The sequence below is a fragment of the Homalodisca vitripennis genome, unplaced genomic scaffold (assembly GCF_021130785.1).
Source record: "Homalodisca vitripennis isolate AUS2020 unplaced genomic scaffold, UT_GWSS_2.1 ScUCBcl_157;HRSCAF=1438, whole genome shotgun sequence".
NCBI classification, from domain to species: Eukaryota; Metazoa; Arthropoda; class Insecta; order Hemiptera; family Cicadellidae; genus Homalodisca; species Homalodisca vitripennis.
Window position 1 is genome coordinate 127,817 of NW_025776274.1, and position 15,051 is coordinate 142,867.

General features: G+C 31.3%; 1 long non-coding RNA gene across 1 annotated transcript in view; it reads left to right on the forward strand.

Moving 5' to 3' along the window:
- The first annotated feature begins 6,630 nt into the window (after positions 1 to 6,630).
- Positions 6,631 to 15,051, forward strand: part of LOC124370395 — a 30,268-nt gene continuing 21,847 nt past the window's right edge. The window contains exon 1 of the long non-coding RNA XR_006923181.1: positions 6,631 to 6,685. This is a non-coding gene — a long non-coding RNA (uncharacterized LOC124370395). The remainder of the gene's footprint in view (positions 6,686 to 15,051) is intronic.

Consider the following 15,051-nt stretch of genomic DNA (forward strand, 5'->3'; position numbering starts at 1 on the left):
AGTTACAACGCAGGATGACCTACGCGTGTTCATATAAAGCTTATAAATGACACAATCAATCTAAGTTTACTGGTTGACCTGGAATAAATCTATTGTTAACCACGCTACTCTTAGTGGAATCAAAACGACACAGCATAGAACGAGATACAAAATATAAAACTGAAACTTTCCTTAAAATTATTCCGGGCTCTTTATACTTAATACTGACATTTAGGTAATATTTTAATCACTGTCAGGAAATTAAAAGGGAGAGATATCGTTAGTTAAAATGTCTACATATAATTACAAACATAGTTACTTGTCTGAGGGTCAGTTTTAGTGTGTAAAGTTTAAGAAATATAATTTTAGAAAAACAATTATTTTTTTCATATTTTTAACCCTATTGATACTTTCCTATGTCGACCATTACCACAACTCCCAAAACTATTTTTTTCTCAGATAAACTTTCCCAATAAATTCAAGAACCAGGTTGAGTACTTGAACTATTAAAATTGGCTCTGGAATACTGAATGTACACCACTTATAACAAGAAGAAATGAAAAAATACTTTTCAAAGTAAATATCATAAAAGAGAAATTTTATAATAGGTTTTGGCAACAAGCAATGGTGGCGCCAATTTGACAGTTAAATGTGTTTATTATTACACTTGTAAACTCGCAAGTTTTTCTTTTCGTTTGTTTGTGTCTACTATACTATACACACTTTCTTGCAGTATAAAAAGCCTAAATTAAGTACGTCTGAGGAAATAGACTTAAATTTTGATTGTGATCAGTGCAAAACAATCGCGTGTATAACTTCATTGAAGTGTAATATGTTGAGTTTTTAATTTATGCAAATATTTAATCAAATTTATTGCCTCAGCGGTAGTGATAATAATGTACTTGTATCTGAAGTAGTGGCCGGAGTCAATACAGTAATTACGTACAGCTAATATACAGTAAAATAAGTAGGTTATAGTACTTCTGCTGTTCTACAGATAAATAAGTCAAAGTCATGAGTTGCTACAGAATAAACTCAAGGATTAATTGTTTAACACAAAAATTCAGACAACAAATACAGCCATAAATACAAGACAACATCTACGTGAATTTTATTCAATGAAAAATTTTGACTTATCTATTTGAAGAATATTCCAGTCAAAGCGGCACAGGTTCAGCCGTGGTGTTCAGGTCGTAATTCGGAAGAAGACTGAACTCTGCTAACTTTGTACGTTTCAACTTGAAGGAAAATTATTCACGATGCCTCTAAACCAAAAATTTTTCAAAGAAATTAGGTTTTAAAATTGTGTTTTCATGGTAACGAGGAATAATTATTGTTGGTTAAGAAATATACTATTCGTATGGCGTAAGTTAGTTATAGAAATTATCAGCAAGAACATTCTTAACGTTTACACCAGAAAAACTTATTTCTCTAATTTTGTATAGATTTTTACAACAGAATGAGTATATAAAACCATTACAGAAAGTTGTATTAAACAAATAGGTAATGCCAGTCGTATGCTGGAGTAAAATTAAATAAATAGTTTCATTAATTAGACCATGTTTGCTTTAGTTTTTGCTGAAGAACTATAATTTGACCCAACTCAGAAAATAGTTATTTGCAAAATGGTAGTGTGGCCAAGCTAAGCGATATACCAACCTGCCCAAGCTGGGATTATTGACAAAATTTACCCTCTTTGACTCTAATTTCTAAAGTAATTTGTATATATTAAATTAGAATATTCATAACACAGTAAAACATAACGAACAAATGTGTAATCCTTAAGCTAAGCAACATGCTTGCTCGACAAGGTTGATTTTGTTATAAAACCCCTTATTTTTTCTTGTCGCATGTAACTCTTGTTTATTATTGTTAAAATATTCAAATAATCTGTCGGAAAATATTTCTTGAAGTAAATTTCTATTGGATCTATTATAATGTTTACAAATAACCAATTTTAACAGGGATTGGGACTGCCTGTGCTTAAAATAGTTTGCCGTGCATCACCACTGTAACTAGCATCAACAGAAATGGCTGCAATGACACTGTTATGCGCACTCAGGTTAGGGCGTTACATAGTGCTCTGGCCAGCCCTTTTTCAGGTCGTCACCCTTCTACCATATAATACTCCCCTCCCTTATTAGGTTGGAGGATTTTGATTTCTCGGCATACGTTACCTGTGCTGCAATCTACCGCAGACAATATGTATGAGAATAACGCAGATCCGTGAATTCTCACTGACATATATTGGAATTTGAAGTGTAAATACTATATAACTGCGTTCTGGGGTTTCTTATTATATATTTATTAATTATCATTATCACACACATCATCATGATCTTTAAAATTTGTATGATAATTTCTTTCTACATAAACAACATTAAGTTATATGATTGTGCATATTCAACCGTGGAATTTAGTTGAGCGCCATTGAAGTACTTAGTAGCCTGAAGCATTTCGTTTATGTTTTCTGAGGTGATGTTTAAGTTTACTTTTCCGCATGATCTGTCTATATGACCGCATGACGATAATAAAATGAGCTACTTGCTTAAAATTTAGCATGCAACCTTAGTGAAGCCTATTATTCGACACGTATTGTAGCGCACTCGTACCTTTTATGTATAAACAAACAATAAAATAAATGAATGTGGTCCATGTAAAAACACGTGAATAGTGAAGCATGTAAAGTTAGGATTGTTTTATGAGAATTCACAATAAACTATGCTGGACTAACTTATCTCGTAGTTGTGTTCATAGATTCTAATAATTCTGATGTAATATATACAAATTAAGTAAGTTATGTTTCAATTGTTATATATGTTGAATTTTAGAATTGAAAGGAGAGGGTAAATTTTGTTCAATTTCCACCAGAAAAGCAATAAAACCCATCGGCAAGGTATTTTAAAAATCGTAAAAAATTAGCAGAGTCTTGACTGTATGGATTGATAAAATACCAACATATCGTGACCTAATGAAAATTGCAGTAAATTACAACTTTAAGAAAAAACAGAGCAAGCTCATTAAAATTATGTTACAGATAAATATACCTTTGGATTTTAAGAAAAGTTTGTCTATAATTTCCAAGCGTTGCTGGATATACAATTTTTTGTCAATACTATTTACTTAATTTATGTCAGCTGTGCCACAGAGATTTAATTGAAACATTGTACACCAGCTGGCTTTATTAAATGTTGTGTTATGTTTACATACAGATTTTTTATTAATAGCGTGTTTCTAACATATTAATTTGTCGTTTCTAGCAAATCAAGAAACAGTATAAAAAAATTTTGCAGTAACCTATTTCGGAGACGTAAATAATTTAGATTGCTTTAGGGTGAAACATTGTTTTATTTAACAAAGCATACCGGTGTCTTCTGTATGAAAACCAATTTTTAAATGTTCGACATGTTGTCGTAGTGTCTTGATATAACGTGGACTTATATGTGCATTGCTGTCTCCCAGTGAGAGGTTACTGATTTCTTGTTTCACTGAACGATGGCAAATGTCCGGAAAAATCCTGTTTCCTTCACAATCATTCCATCGTCAAAAATAACCTTCAAACAAAGAGGTTACAACAGTTAGTGAAAGTTAACCCACTCGTACACTGAAATATGGAATTCCCACTAGATCTTTAACCCATTAGTGCCCAGGAACTTTTTTTTTTCTCAGATTTAGATTTTTCTTTAATATTGTAACAAATTAGTCCTATAAACACCAAATATATGTGTATTAGGCTCAGTATATACTTAAATGCTATATTATGAGGTGCCAACAAATGTGGGGCACTGGGCATACATGGGTAGGGTCAAAGTTATTAAGCAATTGTTAAAAAATACAGAGTTAGTGGTTTAGGTTAGGTAAATAACCACTACAATTGTATCATATATTCTGTTTATTTTATTACAAAATATATAAAAACCATTAAGGATTAAGAAAAATAAAAAAAATGTTACAAATGGCAGGACTATTTACATACATGTTGTCAAGTTCAGGAGTGAAAGTTTTCAAAGCATTTTATATGACATCCAACAAGACACTGTTTACACTTTTTCCATGTGTTCTTTCTACAGAGGCCACATCGTATTTTCTGTCGGGTTAGTTTCCAGGACATGAAGACTGTTGGAAAGCCGCACACTTTCTTCAACCCGTTCTTTTCCAGTGACAGACACACGGGAAGCTCTCTGACGTTGTGGGGTATATTTCTGGAAGTATGTCTGCACAATATGTCTTATACTTATAAAGGACAGTAGGTCTTTGGGATCTTCTCTTCCTTTTGGGGTGAGCCTGTATAATTGCCAAGCATTATTCATTGTAGCATTTAAAAGGTACGCTAGAAGTGCCCAATACCATTTCCGATTTCTAATGCCAATTCTATAGGTTGATATATTCTGGTCAAGTTGATCAAACCCCACCCATGTAAGTGTTGTAATTATGATACAGGCAGGCTGTTGAACATCAACTTGACGCTTTAGCCACACGACACCATCTCTTGGCCTTACACATGGGCTGTACGCCACATCTTGTTGAAGCAAACAGTTACAACATTGTTGTCATTATACCTTACCAAGGTGAATACCTGTTTTTTGTTCAGTAAGTTGATCGTATGAAACCTCGTGATTCCTTTTTCAAAACAGTTGCTTCCTTGAGTGGGGGCATTTTCAACTCGGTTAGCCTTTAATTGTGCCTGTAGCATCGTGCCCCTTTTCTGACAAATAATCTAGTAGTTTTAAAGAGGTAAAAAAGTTATCCATATAAATACTGTATGTCTTGTTTTGAGGCAGCTCACTAAGGATATCTATTACAACTGAACCACCCACTCCAATTTCAGGGATGGTGTTACCTGTTTTCTTACCTTGGTATGGTTTCAGCCTGAATCAAATACCCCAGGCGGGTACATACACACCAAACTTTTGTACCCAAACCGTATAGGTTTCCCGTGTATATGCTGTTTAGCACCATGTCGTCCAAAGTATGGAACCATTGATTCGTCGATGCTTATATTTGCATCGCCAGGGTAAGCTTGAAGCCATCGTTCATTCAACATATTCCACAAAGGACGTATTTTGGCAAATTTATCTGAGACATCTAAATTTGCATTATCACAGACATGAAAAATATCGAAGAATCTCTTCAAACTTGTTTCTGCTCATAGCTTTTGACACAGTGTCATGATGAGTGTCCGGAGATAATTCCCAGTACATCCTCTTCCGTGGTACAATACAATATCCACTCAGAAACAATATTGCCATGAATATTCGCACTTCTTCTATTGAAACATTAAAAGATTCATTACCACTTTGCAAGGCATAAATATTAGTACTCTCAACAACATGTTCGATCGATATCTCATTAGTTAAAAGTTTTTCAAACATTTCTGTTGGAGTGAAATCTTTTTCGAGCCACGAAGGCCTTCAAATTCCCTCTCAGGGCTTATTAGGAATGTCAACATTATTCCATGTTCTTTGTTTATCTGTTTTTTGTCTTTTTTCTTGCATTTGACTTGTGGGAACTCGGTTTTGTTTTTAATTTTTCTTTTCAAACTTGGGAGCGACTGAGATGGAAGGTATTGTGATTGATTTATATTGTTCACTTGTAAAGGATTGAGAAGTGCTTGGTTCTGTAGGTATGTATTGTCTTGTAAAGAGTCTGATTGTACCGATTTAAATGTAGACACAGTTTTTGCTTTCGGAATTACAGTTATAGGTAATGAAAACTCGCCGCTTAGATTGTTATCAACTATGTCTTGTTCTGTACATACATCTACTTGTACAAATACCATCATTTGTGAACTGTTTTGCCTTTAACTCTGCGGCTCCACGCAGTTGATTTCCTGTGAAGTGAGTGAAGTCGGTGTCGCCATCGTCAACCGCTATCCTCATCACTCAATAGAGGGTTTTTTCAGGCGGTTGAATAAAAACATCAGCCTCCAGAAATTCGACTTCATCGAATAAGGCAGTGACTTCTTCAATGTTTAACCTGTAAAGGAGCAAAAATATTACATATCAACCATAAATTTATATCATGCAGCAAAACAATAGTCTTGAATTCAAAGAACTCAAAACCCACTGATCAATCTTAGTTTTACGTATTAAAAAAAATAAATGAATCACATTTTTACAGTTACATAGCCTCTATTTTTACTACCCCCAGTGAATCATAATTTTTACCAGTTTGATTCATGTTATATACCATTAAATAATAATAAAACACCACCAGCATATATGCCTTAGATTGATGAAAAAATACCCCTACTCTCTTGTGCCTCACTGCCAACAAAAGTGGGCAGTTCACTTTAACTAACAAATTATTCTTACAATTATTTGAATTTAAGGGCTAAACTATAAAAACATATTAGTTTAAGTCCTATGTAAAAAGCAAACATAACATTATGATTTTATAAGATTGTATTTGAAATATTATAGTATTACTTACCAGTTGTTTTGATCCATTGAGGTTAGAATACACAACAAAACAAAGCTTGTAATTTGTAAACAACTGCCAACTACAGTACACCAGGTGCTTTAGTGAGTGCAGAGAGTGGCCAACCAGACATATTCCAGCACCAAATTTTCCCTCGATAAATTTTTAGTGTATTGTGACGTATTTTAAAATGCAGCGCCCACAAAAGTGGGCACTGGGCACTAATGGGTTAAATCCGAGTGTCCGCAAGAAGAACCTGAAGGTCCGCTTGGTACCTCTCCAAATGGTAAATCAAAATATTTTATTTGCTTCCTCGATTGTAGCCCTTGTTGTGTATGTATAATTTTATGTTTATTATAATTAAGATTAGCATGAGTTACAGAAACTATCATTAGTCTACATAATAATAAAACAGCTTAACTATTGGTTTTTATAAAATATTTATAAATTCGATATTTTTATCGGATAAAAAGTACACTGACACTTATAACATTTAGAATTTTACAAGTTCCCAAATTGGTTTAATTAGCAAACTGATACCATGCGATCATAAATTTTAAATCTTTGGTGTTTCATCTAAGTGATAACCATGTATGTAGACTTGTTAAGAGGGTATTAATTTACCTTTTAAGTTAGGGCGAGGTAATGTTTCAGGTTAGAAGCGGCACTACTTTTATTATTTTAGATTCGTTTAGAATAATTTGCTTGTAGTTGTAATAAAATTAAATCTTTTCTGAGTAAGAATAGGATATATATGTAAATTACTTCAACTTTAATCTAATAAAATATTACCCTAAAGTTGGAAAGACTGATTCTTAAACTTCATGCACGGCTAATATAAGTGATGAATAAACCGTGTTTCATTCTTTAGCAAAATTAAACAAAGATATTTTAAATGTTATTGCAGTCAAGTCAGACAATCATCAATATTGTTCTTTAGAACTGTAATAGATTATGTATAAATACAAAGGGAAAAGCGCACTATAAGGAAGTAAATGACGTAGATCTCATAACAACCCAACCCTATCATCACAGTTTACTATAGGAAATAACAACTTATTGCAAGTAATGTGCTTTGTACTTTTGTGATGTTCTGTTAACTATTGCGTCTATAGAAGATCGTTACGAATTTATAATTGATTGATAAGTGACAGAGAATCAGTTGATTTCTCCCTGCAAACTAACTGTAGGTAATTAATACACCTTATGTTTCTACATCGGTCACAGCAGCCAGAGATTATCATCAAGTTATCAATTGTTTATATAATGATCACGTTCAAGTACAGAAACTATTAGATCCAACCATTGAAGATCTTCTCTAAGATTCTACAAAAAAACTTTGTGATTTGTTCTCTAATTTTAACTGAGTAAAATGCCTGTTTTCCAAACGAGTTAATAAATGAGATTATGGTTAGATGACCCCGTACGTTTGGAACGAATTAAATTCAAAATATGAAATAATTTATAATTACCACTGATTTTAATACAGCCTCACAAAAGTTCCTCTAATCAACAAACGTTTCCATTTATAATGTTATTCCGTTTCAAAAGATGAATTGATTTTCATCGCCTCTGAAGTAATGCGTCTAATGCGTTGTGTGTAGAATCAACTGGATCTTCTCCTTACAAATATTTAAAAAAAAACTAAAACCGTAATTTATGTGAGAACTAATTCATTACCTCAAAACATATTAACTAAATTCAAATAAAAGAATAAATTGGGAAAGTTCAAAAACAGTGAAATCCTCTGTTATATTTAAAATAAATACTGAAACACATAATCACTTATACGTTAATTTTATTTAAAGTCCTGTCACTTAAGGAAACATTTTTCGCTTAGGATATTAAACTGTTACTTTGGTAGGTAAATAACTAATTTGTGCAACATCTGCTGTTTGGTTCCGATTTTGCTTTGGTCGGTAACATCCTTAATTTTTGTGTAAGTTGACATTGTTTCTGCACATCACTTCAAAAGAAAATTACTGTGAAAACAAAAAACAAGTAAGAACAAGTAGACCAAGCCTGAAAGATATGCAGAGAAAAGTCTTCATCATAAAACACTTTACATGAAAAGCAACCAACCATCAGACACAGAAACTAAGTGTCAAATCACCATATATTACCTATTTACTATATATGTCAGGTAATAATATATACGAAAAATATCAGAATCACGAAGGAAATGTATATGAGTTATATTAAAATTTAACTTTCATAATATTTAATGAGCAATCTTAGCGGGGTTTTCGAATGCTTGTGCTTAAAACAGTTGGCGTGCATTTACCACTGTTACTAGAACCAACAGCAATGGCTGCAGTGACTCTGTTATGCGCACCCAGGTTAGAGCAATACATGGTACTAGGGCCAGTCCTTGGCCAGGGCGTCACACTTCTACCATATAATACTCCCCTCCCTTATTAGTTTGATTATTTGAGATATTTAGTTTACGTCACTTGTGCTGCAATCTACCACAGACAATATGCACTTACTCAACAACAACAGAATAATTTAGTTCCGTAAATTCTTACTAGACGTATTGGACTTTACCTTATTAATACTTGATAAAAGCGTTTAATGTTTTCAGATTACATATATTACATAATTTCAGATATTCTATTTGCAATTTAAGTAATATACATATAGAGGTTACTCCATATTTTGTTCAATTTGACCTTGAATTACACTCCTAATTGCACCCACTCTTTCAAGTGCACAATGTGCCGACTTGAAAGATGTGTCAATATTGTTAAAGATAAGTTTGATTTAATATTAGGATCTGATAGGATTAGACTTAACTTTTCATAGAGATTAACTTCACAACGGTTAAAAATTACTAAATATTGAAACCCTTATAATTTAGTTTATATCTATTATTAGATCTATTAAAATGTAACTTTAAAAACTTCTAATGACCAACCTTGGAAGGGATTGGGACTGCCTGTGCTTAAAACTGTTGCCGTGCCTCCACCACTGTTACTAGAACCAACAGCAATGGCTACAGTGACACTGTTATGCGCACCCAGGTTAGAGCATTCTATGGTACTAGGGCCAGTCCTTGGGCAGGTCGTCACCCTTCCATCGTGGAATACTCCCCTCCCTTATTAGGTTAGTTAATTGAGATATGTAGGTTAAATCACGCGTGCCGCTATCTACCGCAGACAATAAGCATGTACGCTACAAGAAATAATGTACATCCGTAAATTTTCACTCAGATGTTTTGAATTTTACAGTATAAATACTTGATAAGGGACTAGTGGTTCAGAATATATTTTTTTAGGATTATTACTGAAGTCCCAGTAGATTTAAACAAGAAAAGGGTATTTATATTTGACAACTCGGTTGATATAAAAAGTAAATTTATTCTATTCTCGGTTGCAATGTATGTAATATAAATAAAGAGGTTACGACATTTGTATTTTGATGTGATGTCGTTTTCCGTCACCTCTCTCGCCAATCATTCAAGTGCACTATCTGCTCGAAAATCGTTTGCCAATTTGTCTCTTAAATACGAGTGTCCTTAGATTTTTATACTCAAAACGTTTTTATTTTCCTTTGTGTGTCTTTACATTACTACAAACACTATGGTTCAGTGAAAAAAAACCAAGATTAATTACTTCTGAGGAATACATTTAAATTTAGAATTGTTAACAATGCACAGAAATCGCCTGTATAACTTCATTGACCGGTGTCAAGAGCGAGTAGTTATATTTTTAATTTATGAATCTATTTAATCAACTGTACTGTTTCAAGGGTTGTGATAAAAACTGAAAGGTATGTGGTGTAGTGGATGGAGCCCATACAAGTAATTACATATAGCTAAATATACAGTAAAATAAGTAACTTCTAGTAATTCTGCTATCCTCCAGGTAATAAGTCAAATTATTGAGTTGCTACAATCTAAACTCAAGGCCTAATTGTTAACATCAATATTAAGACAGCATCTACAGCCATACAACACTACATATAAGTGAGTTATATTAGAATGAAAAATGTTATGTTTTGACTTATCCATCTGCAGAAGTTTCCCGTCAAAGGCTCAGCCGTGGTGTCAGGGTCACAGCTCGGAAGAAGACCGAACATTAACGCTGCTAACATTGTCCATATTAACTTGAAATAATACTAATTAGGATTCCATTGTACTGAAAATTTTTTTGAAAATATTAGATTTTAAAATTGTGTTTTCATGGTAACTAGGAATAATTATTGTTAGTTAAGAAATGGACAGCTTACAGTTGTATAAATTCTAAGAAAGAGAGATAGTGTAGATCTTTGCACTAGGATATGAAACGTTCAATGTGTACTTACGGAACGCTATGGATTGTAGATAAAATAATATCAGTTCCTTATGTTTTGGCCATCAAAAATATACACGTTTTTGATTTGGAAACTTTTTGCTCAAAATCCGTGTTAACGCGCTGTTTTTCCTATAAATATTCTGAGGGAGAAAGCAGGTTTGCATTAAAACACATTCTGAATATATGTATTTTATTGTTTAATCCAGCTGTATAGGTTGGTTATAAATAAGGTACTTTGAATAAAGATAGTTTGAACGTAAAGGCGAATTATAATATGCATTTAAAAGAAAAAGGTTTATTTTGGATAGGGTAAATAAGAAAATCTAAATAGATTTATCTTACCCGAGGAAACATTTTTATTTCAAATTCTTGTCGTCTGTAACTTTCTTGTAAAAGTTACTTATTAAAAAAGTTATCTTATAAGCTTCTCTTCTATTAACTCTGGTGTAGTGTATTTCGAATTATATTTTTCATTTTTAAATAACGTCGTCTTTATCTTCATAAGATCGAGTTAAAAATGTATAACAAATGTTTAATCGCATCATATAAATTAAGCACTAAATCAAAATTAAGTAAATTGTGAAAATTGTCATCAATTGTTACACTTTTCGTCTAATTTTAAATAAAAATTAATGTAGCTAATAAGGATAGCCATGTTTTTATATCATTATACAAGTACTCTGATAAGTTTATTGAAACGAAGAAAATGAGATTTTAAGTTCACTATTTACTTGTAATTTATTAAGGGTGACAATTATGTAAGGTCTATTAATTATAGACACATCTCTCTCCAAAGATATTTTTTAATTGTGTTATACAGCGTTAGTTTTTAATCTCATCTGTAGAGCCGTCCTCTTAGTATTATCATGTATATGGCTATTATTTATGTAAGCCCTTTTCTTGCTGTTGTATGTCATCTGTTTTCTATAATTTGTGTTGTTGTGTGTTTTTCTAATAAGGAACAAATTTAATCCCAAAATACAATTTCTGTACATTTCTGATCTTTGAGAGTACTCTATACCAATAATAGCTGGTAAAATGACAAACAATAACGCATTTTCCAGTAAGAAGAAATCCTGTGGTAATTAGTTTGTAACTTTTCTAAATCTATAGTCTTCAAAAACTTACTTCTATTTCTAAAACATTTATTTTAAACGTAGCCCAATCTCCTAAATTAAAAATAAAGTCTTCCCTATTGATTACAATGAAATTTTCGATAGTTTTTATATTGTGCTTTTTAAAAAAAGTGTTCCTTTACGTCGAGTAATTTTATGATGATTAGTTTATGAATAATAACTAAATAAACGTATAAAATACCTTGAAAATATCAAACGGACCATAAAATTATATTTATGTTTAAAATTTGAATTTTTATAACTTTTGGACTATAAATATGAAGGAGAAAGTAAAATCGTAGTGATCTTAATTTAAAAGTAATGACTAACTACATATTAAGATATCACTGTTTACTCAAAATCGTTTTATTTATATTACTACATTTGAGCACGCCATATATTCTTTGTTTATATATTCAAAACAATAAAGTGATTGTTTTAATAACCTAAAAACTCTCAAACATTTTCAAATTCCGTATCTATATTACTTATTTATTAAAGATAACGATATTTAGTAAAAATGTAGGTAAAAGATTAAGATCGTCGAACTGACATATAAGTAAAATCTAATTTTGCGATATTTTTCACCTTTCCTCAAACTAACATTAAGTAAATCACCAGCCGAGTAACTTGTTCCTAGCCACAGTAGTGCATTAAAAGCGTAGCTACTACGGGATAGCAAGCCAAATTCAAGCCAATTTACTTGATACGAAAATGTATTATTCAATCTTGTTAACAAATTAATAAAGAAATGTAAATCATAAATTTGAATTAATAAAATTTTACTGTTTAAAATTTGAACAAGATCTGTGGCCTAAGATCAATTTAGTGTAACATTTAAATGTAAATTATCCGCTTCATTAAAATCGAAATATTGTTAAAAATAAGATTTAATACAGTTACAATTTAATTATTTAATTTAAAACAGAAAATTATTATACTTGTTATATTTACTGCAAATAATTCACAAATTTAATAAATGTAATATTGAACTTTTCTTATAAATATTTGCTTATGACTGAGACAATTGAATTCAAACATACAGTCACAGACTCCATTATAAAACTGTTACTTACATTATATATTGTTCTAGAAAGTTTAAGAATTATAGTTTACAAACTTTTAGAGAAATGTTAAGAATTTCTAGATACGTAGTATTTAGAAACATTGTGTGTTAAGATTTAAGTAAATATCACAATGAATGAAGTTTTGTTTCATAATTTCGATAATAATTAGTTAGTATATTAACTCTTTCAAGTATTTATATGAGTAATGAAATATTGTGAAGTATCATTCCATTAAATCAATTTGAATAGAATGTGCCAAGTAAATTCCTTGTAAAAACACAATTTTGGCTGGTCTTCAGTTAAACCTATAAATATGGCTCGAAGAATTTAATTTCTCTCTGTCTGTCTATTTACTTTCTGTCCACACATTTCGGAAACAAAAGAACTACACAGTTGAGTGTTACAATTAAGCTTCATTTCTACTAGAGGAAAACTGAGTTCAATAATTTTTGTATGACTCTCAATGGAATTGAAAAAACACAATGAAAAAATTTTATGAATTAAATGGGAAAATACCTAGAGAAAGATTTTATTCGCAGACTTCTAATTGTGAAAGAAATTAAATTTTTATATTGGCAAGAACATGTTCGAATATGGTGAATTTCCAACCATGCCATTTGGCTAAACGTAATGTTTGAGTCAATACCTTGTCTTTCTATCTATCCGCTCGCAGGACACCTCCTGAATTAAATTAGTTACGGTATAGATCAGAAATTGTGCATGCGACCTCAGAAAAGGAGGTTAACCAAAAGTGGTGTGATGTTTTCCTACCTTTTATAATTATGAAACGAGAAGTTCTAAAATAACACAATGTATACTTCATTAATAGAATGTCTACAGTGTGATTTCCCCAAGAAGCGGCGAGTTCAGTGCTCAATTGACAGCTGGAGATCTATCACATATCGCTGTCAGTGCAGACACCTGGCACCGGGCATACTGTCACGTCGCTTTGCAGTCTAGTTAATTAACCTTTTCTCTTTATCCTTTACCCAAAAAGGAACACTCTCTAGTAAAAATATATTTTATAAAACACTTTAAAATTAGTTTAGAAATTTAGAAGTTTAGAAATCATGTCATAAAAAAAGTTTATAACTATATTAAATAAGAATGTTATTATGATTAAGGAAATGTATAAGTATTTGGGGTAATTTTATTTTATATCTCTGATAAGAAATTTTGATAATATTTGTATGTGCTGCAACCAAATTTCAATAAGGAAAAGATTTTTTTTATATTAAACTGATAGCCCTTTGTAATAAATTACCCGAATTCATGAAAATTAGAACAAATTTTAACCACTGAACGCGAACTGGGAGGTTTATAAAGTAATAAATATAGGCTTACTTTGAAATTATGGTCTATATGACATGTTTCAACTTGTACATGAGATATATCTTCAGGCAGTAAGATGTTTCATTTTATGAAAAAATCTGTTTTTTAAGGAAAATAAAAATTAAAAAACGGGTTATTTCTATAATTAAATTTCTTAAATAATGATTTTGGTAATAAGTTATAAAATAAACAAAATATGTGTCTCATCTCCGAAACTATAATTTTGTATGTTCTTAAAAATTACAAAATTTCTCTTCCATAGATTTTATTTGTGATTTTTTGTGAAATGGCCTTTAATTTTAAACTACAAATGCCTATAATTTCAGGTGGTAATAACAAAAGTATAAACTTTCAAGTAAGTTATCTAAATCAATTAAAATTTAAAAATCCCAATCCAATATCGTATTGTAGCCTCGCTCTGCAGATCTCTTAAGTACATTTTCTTGTTCGAACTTAACTTTAAACGTTTCCTTTGAAGTAAGTAAATAAACTTTGTAAACAACTGGTTAGCAATGATTTCAGAATTAATAGTATAATCTTTTTATTTTACTTAGACAATTTTGTGCTAATTTAATAGATTTTAGTAACAGAAAGAATGCTAAGATATTATTTAATAGGTACAATACTAATATTTCATATTGTATGATAAAACAGTTTGTTCTACGAGACATCCATTATGAAACCCAAAACGGATAAATAAATAAGTTACAAGTCAATGAAAGACATGTCTTAATCTATATTAAATATTTCTAAAACTTACCTCTCCCCCGCTTATTAAACTCATTCTTCAGTTAATTCATTAAATCTGAACCATCGCATGAAGTTGCTTGAGCCGGCTTTGAG